Genomic DNA, 14,043 nt, shown 5'->3' on the forward strand with positions numbered 1-14,043 from the left:
CAAAGTGTTTTCTAATGTAAGCGCTACAAATATCAGTGCAAAGCTTGACACACATTACCAGCACTTTAGACATAATGGTTCACTAAGTTATGACAAAATTCAGAGTGTAGCAATAATACAGTGACATCCATCAAAGTGGGCCAAACTGTGTCAGGTGACACTTAGTGCAGTTCATTTTATTGCACACGCTTAGCTCATTTTTTTGAATTTGACAATTGTGGGTTACCTTTTTATTCACAAGTGTGACATAGAAACTATTGATTTGCATAGACAAGCACCATATATTTACCATACATATTATTTGTAACAACCACATAATAAGCCATAACTATGCCCCAGTTATAAATTGCACTAGCTACTTGTAAACAAGACATCATGGCTTGACATTTGCATTTACATTTAAAATAAACTACATCTTTACCTAATATTCATTCTATGAAAAAAACTATGTTTGTACTAAAAAACAAATGAAATATAATAGAGCTGTTTCTACTAGGCAGTCATTCATTTGGCAGCATAACCGTTGTATAGGGATAATAACAAACACACATGGTTACAAAGCACTATGGTCACTATTACTTCATCTCTTGTGATTTCTTCTTGCTGCTTTCCCACAAAACATTTTTTGATTTGTACATTGCTGTAATCATCGACTAAGAAACCAAAATATATTCATGTGCAATAACATAGCAGCAGATCATTCTGGTTTTGATGTTCTTAATTATTTTTATCCAGACTCATGTTTCACCTGACTGAACATGAACTTACATTTATCATTTTATCTAGACAATTATTAAATATCGAATTTCTTACGTTGTTCTTATGTTCCTTAAAACCTACATATTATATACACACCATGTTTAGTCTCTCATAAGAGAGTTCACTGTAACACACCGGTGGTAGCGTTATGTGTACTGATAAAAATCTAACCAATTTTCTCAACGTTTCGCAAGGCTTTCAATTTCAATAGTCACGCAATACACAGTTATTAATTTGTACAAAACTTCCATAACAGCAAACATTCATTACAAATAAATATTTTTCAGGAAGATAAAAAACATTAAATAGTTTTACAATGGCAATTGAAAAGTACTGCCCAGTAGTAAATAATAATGGTTGTAAAAGGAAAAAAACTGAACCTAACCTAAGTTCAAACCTAGTACTAAGCTCATATACTGCTATGCAGTATTTCCACAAACATTGTGCTCGGTAATTTTTTTCATCAACATTAAAAAAGACGAAATGTAAAAATCAGTGATCTAAAACAGTTTGTTTTTATAAACAATGCTTTTGTTTCTGTATAGTGTTTTATTTCAAGCAATGTTGCAATATCTTTTAGTTTAAATATAACTGTCTTCTTTGCAGGAGCACATATTGTTTTTTTTGCTTTAGGACTCTTTTGCAGCTGATAATCATAATCAGAATGAAAAAAAAGAGTTCTTTGTGATGAGATCTTATTCTCTTTCAGAGCTCCATTTCTTGATTGTTTTATTATCACATGATGCATCATAACTCAGCATTAAATTATTATTATATTAAATTATAGCAAATTCAAACTGCATTTTTTTATGTTAACCCTACTAACAGTCAAAAAGATTACCTAGCATTCATAAAACAGCAACTAGTGTTCAGAAAGTTATGTTTTAAATAACAAAACATGTTTTTGAGTTTGATATTGTCTGGTTTGCTGTGCAGTTACAGAAACTAGTATTATTAGTCATATTTTGTTTTTAAAGGCTCTGGTAAAATACTTTTAGTTTTAGCTAAGTAATAACCAAGTAATCACAGAGCATAAGAAAGAACAAAAGTCAGGTTTTTGAGAACAAAAATATGGCACCTTGACGGGTTTCACCACAAATAATATGGAAGTTAAAGAAATAATAGCCAACAGGACTGATAGTGCATTAGAAGAAAAATATATGCCCAGAGTTTGCAGAATACTCTGAATATGTGCTAATATGTCATTACCATAATTAAGCTTTTTGCACATATATGAAAACATTCATTTAAATTTTAGAATGGTAAACAGTGTGTATGTTGATTAAAAATAAAATTTCTGCGCAAAATATTTTTTCTCAAGCAATCCTGAACATTCAGCCTGCTAACATACTGTAAACAACAAACTATCCTAACTTACCTGCACTTTTTTTGTTAAAATTGCGCTCTTACACTATCTCCTATATGGTACACACTTAATTTTTTAAGGATATTTTATATGCTAGCTAAACAAAAACTCCACACATGCAATAAATATTAATATAACCACATGTATATGAAATAGTGACATATGAGCCAGCTCAATTAGTGAAGTGTGTATATTACAATTTGAATCTACACTTACGCGCATTGAAATTTAATGTGTTTCCAACTATTTTCTATCTGGATGAACTAATGGCTGGGTAGAGCAGCGCTGAAGCATACCACAAGTACTCCTTAGTTCAAAAGGTGTTTAAATATTAAACAAAATTCTCATATAAAATCTTAGTCTTTGTACTAATTTTTGATTTAAAGCCTTATTTTTGTACATACATAGTATGTTTGCAATATTTACAGTTTAATATACAGAGTTTCGACCAACTAACTTTTATCCAAAATTGATAAAAATAAATAATTGCAACTACAAATACATGCAAAAAACATTTGTGTAGATGTCAAAGTGTAAATTTATTGCTCACATTCTGAGTTGATTTAGCACCTTAGACACAGTACTAGCGGCTAAATAGTATATGTCTGAACGCTGCTGTTTTTTACCGTTTCTAATCAAGTCAGCAGAAAGCAACTATGAGTTCAAGCTGAGCCAATTAAAAACATGTTTGGTTCTTCCTCTGAATTTAGTTTTGTTTTGCAAAGGCTTTTAATTATCTTTTCTTGGAATGATCAGATAACATTCATGTAGCTTTCACAAATTGTAGATAAGTAAACTTTTGATGATTTTATATTTAGCATTAGTAGTAGTGAAATTGAGTTTGTTAATTAATAGCAGTTATAATAACATCGTAACGAGTAGTAATAGCAATATGTCATCTGACTCACAACATGTTTAACAGGTCAACCAAGGTATTTGAAATGAAAACAAAAATTGTCTGAACTCATTATGCAATATTATGTACCCCTTTTTTACGGCATTTGATGATGCAAAGCTGCATGCTCAATAATGTGGTCAAACTTCATAGCAAGTTACACGTATCAATGTCAAAGACTAGGTTTTACCGAATATTTAATCACCAGGCTAAAATTTTCATTTGTTAGTAAAATAACTAATGTTAGTTGTAATCATTATTGTTGTATTATACCTCTATATTTTTAGTCTAAAAGTGAGTGTAAAAAATTAAAACATTTGATTCACTCTGTGAGTAAAATCAGACAATTCTTTGGCAAAACGATTATAACTGTTAACTGTATAACTGTTGCTACACTCCACTGTTGATATGGTATAAAAAGGCATCTGTATAACCCCTGTTGGTCAAATATCACTAGAAACAAACCATTATTTTTTTGAAGTTATTAATACTACCCTCACTTTTTACAAGCAGACTTTTAGAAGCGTCAATTGTTGAAGTTCACTAATAAGAAGACTGTTACTGGTTTCTTAACCCTTTCGGGGTTTGATTTTTATTCTAAAAAACTATCCAAAATTCTAATTTATTGGCAAAAATATGCAATTTTCAATATCTATATCCACTACTTTGGCTGCAGGTATTTCAATAATATTTTTTAATTTTACTGTTTATAAACATAGACGATAAACATCATGCTGTGTTGGAGCTGCCAAATATGCCTTGGTAGAGTATCTGGATGCTGCAATATAAGCAGAATACCCCATTTTCGAAAAATAATGATTGTTGCAAAGTTATAATCTTTTTTGTCTTGTATATACTTGTACTATATTTGATGACTTTGGCTGCAAGTATTTCAATGATATTTGTTAGTTTTACTAGCTATAAACATACAAAAAAACCGCCCAGTTTTGTTGAAGAAGCTGAATATACCTTGGTAGGTTATCTGAATGATATCATTGTGTCTAATAATCACTAATTTGTAACTCACAATAAATGAATACTGCGGAATCATAATTGTTTTATCCAGTTTATTCAAGTTTCAAACAACACTGTTGCAAACTGTTATAATACAAAAAATACAACATTGTTATAAACTGTTATAATACAAAACAAATACAAACATGTATATCATCGAACATCATCTTCGAATATAAAGAAATATCAAAACATCATAAAACGTCTTCTATTTGTTGCCGTAATAACTTTGGTAATAGTAAAAATAATTTCAACTTAAAGACAAACGTGGTTCCAATGCAACTAATTGTAAAAACATTAAGGTAAGTGAAGGAAGTCCTACCTCAATAAAAAACATCAACTATGCAAATGATCTCCCGTTATTGATTACCTTACAATTATAATAATAACACAAACTTTTGAAGATGATTCGCAATAAATTACAGGTAGTATAACTCAAAGCTTTCTGTAGATCACTACAACAACTACGATCTCCATCATAAATGGCTTATATATGCCTTATGAATCAATAGAAACAAACGCGGTAGACGTTCTACAGGAATTGACACATGTGTCGCCCTGATGACGCATTAACTATACGCACGGAGAATTATGAGTCGTTCAAACCTTAAAGGGGTTAACAATCCTAACCAAATTGTGCTATGTTTTTTGCTGCTATGTGTCATCCTTTAATGGCACAAATCAGTTAGTTCTGTGGTATAATAAATATTAGTTTTTTTTTCTTATTAGAAAATTGATTTTTGTCTTAGCAATTGGTTCCATATTTGAAATCTTAAAAGTTTTCTTGTACTGCTTTGTTGTATCAAACCGTTGACGAAATTTGATGCACTTAACTAAAGTAAGCTGTTCTGGTATGTTAAACAACTCGCTTGTTACTGACTCTGATCTAATACCAAATACAATTCTGTTTCTCAAAGCTTTATTATTCTCTGCCTCATGAAAGTTACATGTCATGTTTAGGCCTTTGAGTGGTGATATAAACCTATCAAACAGTTTGAACAGTCTACCTGTTTTACCTGGCTAAAAACTCTTAACGCTCCAATTCTTCTTGACTTTGGAAGCGGAGTATTAACTAGTAAAGGCATCTTTGACAGGTTTAAGTTGACGCTGATAAGTCAAATGTCCTAAACAGCTCCTGACCTTTGACTTCAGGGATTGTGGATAGAGTAGCCACCTTAACACGCTTTTCTTTAGCATTATTTTCTGTTGCTGTCATTTAAAAATGAAAGGTCTCTAACCAAGTTGTTTGATTCTTGCTACCGTCACTCGGACTTTGAACAGACTACCCTGCCAGAAAATGTGTAATGTAGGCAGCCTAAAAGAACCGCTATCAGCCAATTCCGAAAATTTGCGCCGTAGCTGTATGGTAGGTGTGCTTCTAAAGTCCTGACACCATAAAATACAATAGTAACAGCTATTAGACTAGCTAACTAGAATAGCTAGAACTGCTAGCTAGACTAACAATAAACTAGCTATTCAGGATAATGACTTTAGCCGTATGGGTCACACAAATATGTATAATATAGTTCGCTCAGATTACAACATGTCATGACTTTATAACAGTATGCCCAGACAAGTCTCCTATCATGGCATTGTCAGTTTCAGTACAGAAAGTGTAAGCGTAAAAACATAATGGCTTAAAATTATAGCTCTGAAAAATCAACTAATTAGAAGTTCGGTCTGGTCATAAAAATTAATTGTAAAATTCACCAATAATTTATACAATTTTAAATATTTAAAACAATTTGCTTTAGGAACAGCTAACTTTTAAACTACATTTATAAAGCCACTTTCGAAGTTGTTACACGTTTTCTAAAAGAGGTTGCTTGACTAAAGTTTTATTTTAGTTTTGTTATAGTTTTATTAAGTTTTATTATATTATGTATGTGGCACCTACATAGAAAGAAAAAAATATCCTAAATACAACCACATGGTGTTTGAACATATCTGCGAAGAGCTAGCCAATCATGACAAGTCATTAGGTGCAAACATCAAACATTACCATGAACGCTCTTACTGGTAGCATAAAGCGCAGCATCCTTGTGACTCCTGATGCAAGTTTGAATGAACAAACTTAACTTAACTTAACTAACTTAACACTTAACTAGTATAGTTTGGAATATTTGAACTTTAACCTTTTAACGTGAATTTGATTTCTCGGACAGAAGGTAATGAGACTGGAAAGAATCTTTCCTATAATAAGGGTTGTGTCTGTTCTTCTGTGTGTTCGAAACCAAGCTTGGGGCATTAGAAAAGCAATTCTTGCACTGAGCGAGGTCAGATATCTGGTTTCGCAAACAAGCTCACTACCAACTGTTGCGCTGAACCACTTTTTATAGTCATGGAATATTTATGAACATACTGATTACACATGAAAATCTCTTTTGGGACTTATCGCTCACAACAAACAAGTAAACAAAGAAGTGGTATATACGCTGGTTTAGTTTAATTTTTACCTAGTCTATGTTAGAGTATGTAAGCTGATATTGCGTCATATGAACATCACATGAGATTAATTTTAAAGATTCAAACAAATCTGTATATTAATTTTCAATGTCCTTTCATGAGCATAAAGATACAAACTTGTGTTGCCATTTACAAATCAACACTAACAATATAAATTATTTGCAGGTGACTTACCTCTACATTTACAGTAAACCTAAAACTTGAATAGAGCAATTATATTGAAATGTGTTGGTAATCAAAATAATAAAAATTACAACACGGTATGTTATGACAACAATCAAATTAGATTTAGGAATTAATTAATTTTCAAAGGACCAGCAAATATATGTATATGTTATCTTTTTTTAAATGGTGATAGCATTAGGACATTGTGGCAAAAAATGGTCCAGGGTTACTTTGCCTTTTACAGAAATACAGTAGAGGCTCCTGTGGTGTTTACCTATTATGACGTAATTTACAGATAACGTAAAGAACTTATATGAAGTTTTTTTCTTCCTACTATGGATAAAATTTCCATAAAACGCAAAATGTCATGTCGGATGAGTTCTAATGAATTCAATATGAATGTTAGTATGTCTCACTGCACTTGCTAATCACCCAAGAGAACAAAGTCGTGCATTTAGCGTTATATTCATTGTTTACAACTTTTGCAACCCTCTAGTTCATCGTAAAACATCGTTGAATATGTTGATAAAAAGATAATGAGATAGCTGAGCAATTGTTAATAAATAGAAAGGCGATGAATTGGTTCAGATGTTACAGCGTCGATATACTAGTCTGAATATCACAAGTTGCAGCATCATTGAATTTTGTCTTTTATCCTTACCTTGATCTCTGGATACAGATAGACAACAAATGGGTAGAACTGTTTTTTATAGTAAAAACATTTTGTGTTTTTTTATTGTAGTCGTACAAATATTTGTTATTATTTTTGTTTGGCAGAATAGTTTTTGCTGTTTAAAAATATAATCAAATTATTTTAAAATAATGTCAAAAATATGCAGTCCCAATCAACTTGTTTTAAAATTACCACAATCATGGTCTATAAAACCAGTGAGATTGATCATAAAAAATCAGAAAAGTTAAAATAAAAGAGTTAAGACAAGTATTTCCCTTTTGCATGACCACAATAGTCAATTTGGAAAGATTTTGGGAAAGATTAAGAAATTTACCTGTGGTTTACTGTTCTTATAACATAAGTTCCTGACACCGTAAACGTTCCTGGAACAATTTTTTTATGTTGTATGAGCCTCTGCTGTACTTGTGCGTAACTGTGAGTGGGTCTTTCTGAGAAGGACATTTTCTAATAGCGAACATCTTACTACTTTCAATAATTTTGTGGGTAATAGTTTGAGAATGCAGTCCTCCAAAAGTGTCAGTAAAACCAGATACAACAGAATTATTGGCTACAGTGCATGCAGTTTCTACTGAATTAATAGTGATACAAACAGGGAGCCTTAAAAGGGTTGTCTCCTCTTGTTCAAAAACTACAAAATACGGTGAGGTAAAAGTCTGCCTGTCCTCAAGCATGAGTGCTACTTTTCCTATTACAGTGAGTGTGTGTCGGCTGAGTGGGGTTAATGCTTGGCTATGCTGTTCTATTTCAGTATTGTTAAAACTCAAGCTAACGTAAATTGATTTGGGCATTAACATACAAGTAAAACCAATGTCTACTTTAATTCTGCGTTTGTTCTCCTTACTGTGAGCTGCTATATACCATTATTTAGTGTTTGACTGACCTTTTACTTCATGGAGCCTGCCTGAGCTAATGAGATTTGTCTTTCGTGTACGCGTCACATTGCATACGTTGCTATAATTTCCCCTAAATGTTTGAATTAATATTAACTTTAATAACTATATATGTCTAAACATTCACTCTAAAACTGAGGCAAACAGATTTAGTGCTGCCTCATAACCTCGAAAGGATGACTTCCAGGTTATTACGGAAACACTTATAGCTATTCTAGACTGTGATGAACAGTATTAGCATAAGCCCATAACCCGAAAGGATGACCTTCTGTTATAATAACAGCCTACCTAGTATTCCTATGGTAATTGAGACAATCAATTACCATAGGCCATTACCTCAGGACATAGTTATATGAGGACTACGCAAGCTCTAGAAAAATGACTACCATCTGAGACAATCAGATTATCATAGTGGAAGGACTCCTACACAGTAACTAGCTGTGGTAGAATCAATCCCAAATATCTGTATCTTATTAAAATACCTACAATGCTATGAAAAGAACAAGATGATGGTATAAGTAATAGTTTCCTTTATTTTATTCACAACCATAGATACTTTTTCACAAGGAAAGAGTGATTGCAGCAAGAGAAAAAAGTAGATTATAGAAGTATAGAAAAAAGCATTCGAAAATACTTTTACACACTGATTTATATCCTCTTAGCATAAATCCTAGAGCAAATCAGTTTTCAAAAAGCACCAAATTGGTGAATACAAAGAACAATCAAACCTGATCCAAGTGGATTGCTGTTGTTGTTGATTAGTACCAGCGGCTGAAGTAGACATATTTTACTGACCACTGTCCTGGTATACAAGTGTGAATCATAATTTTGCAATCACTACTCGATCGGGTACCTTGGCAGGAAAGATACAAAGTGTACAGCCAAACGGCCGAAACAAAATGGTCATACCACCCAAGGCAGGTCATATACATACATACAATACATAAATACATCACATTTTAACTTAATTCTTGAGAACTACTTACTGAAGGAAACAAGTTAAAGCTTTATTTTCAAACTGACAGGTGGACAGCATCAGGTGGTGTAAAGGACTTATGAAGGATGTCCTGAAAGATGCATTTGAGGGATATCCAATTGAAAGAACATAGATACTAGGCTATGGGCCGAGCAGGCAAAAGAGCTCTAGAATTGATGTTCCATTGGCACACTTTTTCAGTGGCGATTTCTGCAGTGATTTAGACTAAATTGGGTTTTGAAAAGTCCAAACTGAAGAGTTGCCGCAGCTGCCATCCCCACTTCAATGATTAATTTGATAAAACTGTTTTTTTAGTATTTATCTCCCTTGTAAATAAAATTCCTTCCATAGAAGCATCATATTGGCAACTTTTGTCATAATTGTTTGGCAGTAATTCAAAATATCAGTGGTGAAGTCAAAATTCATCTTCTATTTATTTTCGAACATTCTATGTCCTACGATTGGTACACGCACATGTAAACTATATACCTGTATATACGTATAGGTACGTTTATATAATTGTATGGTTTGATAGTTTTATTTTTACAAAAAAAAACATTCAAAACACTATAGTTATGTTTTACAACCTGACAATGATGAATCATGGAAAGTAATAAGATACAAGATAAGTTCATTCATGGTTTGAGCATCGACATGACTTGTGTAGCCGCCTACATGGCTCTCAATAAATTAATTTGATAAACATTGATTAAGCACACAGGTCAAACACTCAGTCAATCTCTAGAAAGCTAGGAAAAACACTTCTTAAACAGCCTGAAAGGCCTGTTTCCAATGGTTTATGCATTCAACTTGCCTACAAGGACTACCAGATTCACAGAACATGCTATAAAAGACTGACTAACAGCAAAGTTGAGCTTGGTAGGAGAAAACGCATTGAGGCGAGTATTTTTGTTAGACTTGCGATACTTTACCACTCAAATATTAAAAGTCTGATAATTGGACTTATAATTATTCTATGAAATAATTATTATGTAATTTAAGTACATAATTAATAATCATTATTAAGATGGAAGGAATGCAGACATGCTAATCTGTAAAAACCAGTAGTGGTGGCTACTGATCAAGATGCTTGTATTCAGTTTGAAAAATAACTAAATTTCAATTTAGCAAGCATAGTTTTGCGTAAACAACTTGCTAATTTTGCGAGCGGTGCACCTGGCTACATGTGCAGATGGATTGTAGAATGCGACTACCATCAAATAGGAAAATTGTGTACTCTGTAGAACTTTGATCAAGATGTGATTGCTTTGGAGATGGCCTCTCATAAAAAGTGTTTGGACAAGTAAATCTGCCTAATGCTCGATACACAACTGCTTATTTGATGAAAATGTTTATCAATCTTGCATCAACAGAATCAATTAAGATTGTTCACTACTTACCTATGGTAACTTAAAACTTTTTATGTAAGTGGACAAGCAGAGAGCGGTGTCTCAAACTACAGTTTTCGGATAATACAGCCCGGGTTACCAAATGGCCACTGAGTTAGAAACCTTTTCAGATGTCTATTTCATATCTATAGCAGACATGATCAAACTATCATAAATGCAGTGACCCCAAGCTATCGAGAATGTGGGGCCATTCTTGTGGATGCCATGGCGCTTATCCAAGCCCTACCTGCCAGTGCCATCCATTTAATATTTTGTCAACTTGCTGATACCATTATTGATGTGCTTGTTGCTCATACTAAGAAGTACAAGGCTGCTTGTGTGAATTTTGTGATCAAAAACTTTTGCAAGAATAGAGCTAGTAAGGCTACTAAGCTCAGAGATCAACTTCCACTGTGAAAATCTCATAGGTTTGCATAAATTCTCTAACTGTGATGCAGTTTCATCCTTCGCAGGCAAAAGAAAAAAAGTCATAGAAAACTCATCAAAACGGAAGTCGACTGTGAGAATCATTTAAGTTTTGGGGCAACTTCATTCTTTCTGTGAGACTTACACATGCAGACTCTATGACCAAGAAGATAGCAGCCAGGAAAATAGCACAGACTTCCACTGACTAAGAAAGACTTTTTTGTGTCAAGGTTTAGGCCAGTCAGTTCCTCCCTTCACTCGCGGGAAAACATGTACATTGTGTCAATTATGTGGCAGCTACCTACATGTATATGGAAAAAGGCAACAACATAACTTGTCAATGCACCATTTCCTTCTTTACATCGGTGGATACTGGGTAAGAAAAACGATGAGTATGCAGTAAAGTGTCATACCAGAATCACCGCTTCACTTGGTATTCTACAAGCAGTTCTATGGGAGTGTCAAAGATCCAGGTGCCGAGAGAACTGATGTGCCAGTATCATGGCAAAGCTGCTTCATCCAAAGCTTTGCACATGCGTGCACTAAGACTAAACTGAAGCGAGAGTAGCAGAGAATGCTGATGGTGAGAACAATGACTAAGAACTCAACATATTGAACAAATAGTTAGGATATGCGATATTTTGAAATATCTCAGCTCTTTTTGTAAGACTGTTGTTATTAGCTACTAGTAATACTACTAATAATAACGCTAATAATAATCACCATGTTCACACTGCTTGCAGCGTTCTTAATATCCTTTGGACAGTGTACCGCAAACAATTTATAAACCTTTTGCCGAAGTTGCTTGTTAGCAAATGCTTTATTAGTTCAGAAGTGCTGATCAAACCAGGTTTTATATTGTGAACATACTGATTATGCTTGCAATTTATCTTCTAAAGTTAAAGTCAGATTTGCTTTGCCTCTAATAACTAATGAATCACAAAAAAACTATGCGTGTCACAATTACAGTTAATTTAAAGGTTACAAATAATTCAATATTGTTCAAATCAGAACAAAATAGTGTTCTTATTATTTTTACTAATATATGCTGCTGTCTTTGCTAGAACTAATGAGCATGACGTACTTCATCATCATCGAAATTGTAACAACCCCAACTTAAAGTTTTGCTTGGCCTGTAATACGCTTTTGATATATAGTTTCAGAGTCATGCGTTTTCTTGCAAGTTAGTAGTTTATAAATAAAATTAAGTTTTTGTATACGCTATTGACATATTTGTACTTATTGATGAGCAACCACTGTTTTGTCACTTCAGACATTGTAAATATATGATATCAATTATTTATTGATAAGCAACTTTTTTAATCTTCCTTCAGATTCATACCTCAAAAATATCAGTAAATAAGAAGTTTAATTTTTTTTAATTGAGCTCAGCTTGTCAAATATATTAACCTGGCTAACAAATTATGTTTTATGGTAAATTTGTGTATTTTTGATGCTTTGTAAAGGGAACACGAAAGCGCAACCACTTTGAAATACCTTATGGATTGTACTCTGCTAACTCTAGAATAGGGCTGACTTCAAGCCAATTTATTGTGTAAAAGGTGTTGTTGGTTGCCTGAAATAAATGTGAAATTTTATAACTTTCACCTTGCACCTTCAAGTCATTTTTAAACATCCCATTCGCTTGTATTTGTGCCACTGTTGACATCTGTTTTGACCCACTCTACATTTTAGTTTCATCAAGAGTACCATGAAGAGTTTGGAAAAGTTCATCCAACCATAAACATTGAGCAGTATGAGCTAGTGAAGAGTCAGCAAAGCAGAGTCTGTGCTGATCATACTGGCAAGCCAGTCAGCATGGGATGTGATAAATGTCTGAAGATGATCTGCATTGAATGCGTTCGAAAAGCCAAGTTTTGTGATGATGGTAAGTAGTAACAATGATAAAATCATTATGCATAGACTATAAGGAGAAAAAGTTAAGTTACACTCAGGATTAGAAATTCGAAGCATTTTGTAGCAGTTGATCAGGCTCATTTCAAAGAGCCAGAAAAATAGCTTTTTCCACCATTTCATCTGCCTGCATCTGAAAGGATAATAAGATGCTATCTGATTGTGCCTGTCTACATCTGCCTTGGTCTTGTTATATGTGACTACTGATGCTAACTTCAACGTCTCATGATTGCTATTTCGAGGCCCTGGAGTGCTGGTATTGATCATGGCATCTTCATCTACAGTTGGCAATGTGAAAACATCTCAAATATCTTTCCACATAATAACCAGAATATCTCTACACTGCTTGGCGACGCCTTCACTCTTTTTGAGCTTTTTATTTTTGAACTCTATTGGAAGGTGTTTACAATTTTTGTTTATTGTACCAAAAGAATAAAAACCATCTCTCGTGGCTTCCTAAATATTACTGGTAAACTGTAATGCCTATACATGGACACCCTATGACCCTTTTTAACAATTGGATTCAAGACACATGTCAGCAGCGATTATACCATGTTATCACCAATAGCTGTGTACACCTCTAAGTTGCAGAAAATGCCAGTAGTGGATTCACTTACACACTTTACTATCAAGCCATACTTGTTAGGCGTATTGTTCATATAAACCTTAAAATGCATCCTACCACGGAAAGAACAAACAGCTTCAACAACAGTGATGCTGTTCAATCAAGTGGTCATAGAAAGGTTTGAATTTATACAAAGGGTCATGGTTAGAATCACCTCATTTGGCATAAACTTTATTCTCATTTAGATGTAGGTATCTCAGGATGTGCTTGAACTTGTCTCTACCACGACCAGTAGCATTTGGAGATGTGGAATACATGACAGCATTAGTGCTGAAGTAATTATCTATGGCAGGTTTGTGATCTAAGCACATGTGGATCACCATAGCCAAAAATTGCTACAGGTCATCGAAAGTGACAGGCTTCCATTTCGTTAGGTCAGTGTCAGTAAGATTTTGATTGGTATAATGGTTGGTCGTACTGTTTAGTAGCTGGAAGAATGTATTGCACTAAAATAATCTATTATTG

Source organism: Watersipora subatra, chromosome 5 (assembly GCF_963576615.1).
Source record: "Watersipora subatra chromosome 5, tzWatSuba1.1, whole genome shotgun sequence".
Classification (NCBI taxonomy): domain Eukaryota; kingdom Metazoa; phylum Bryozoa; class Gymnolaemata; order Cheilostomatida; family Watersiporidae; genus Watersipora; species Watersipora subatra.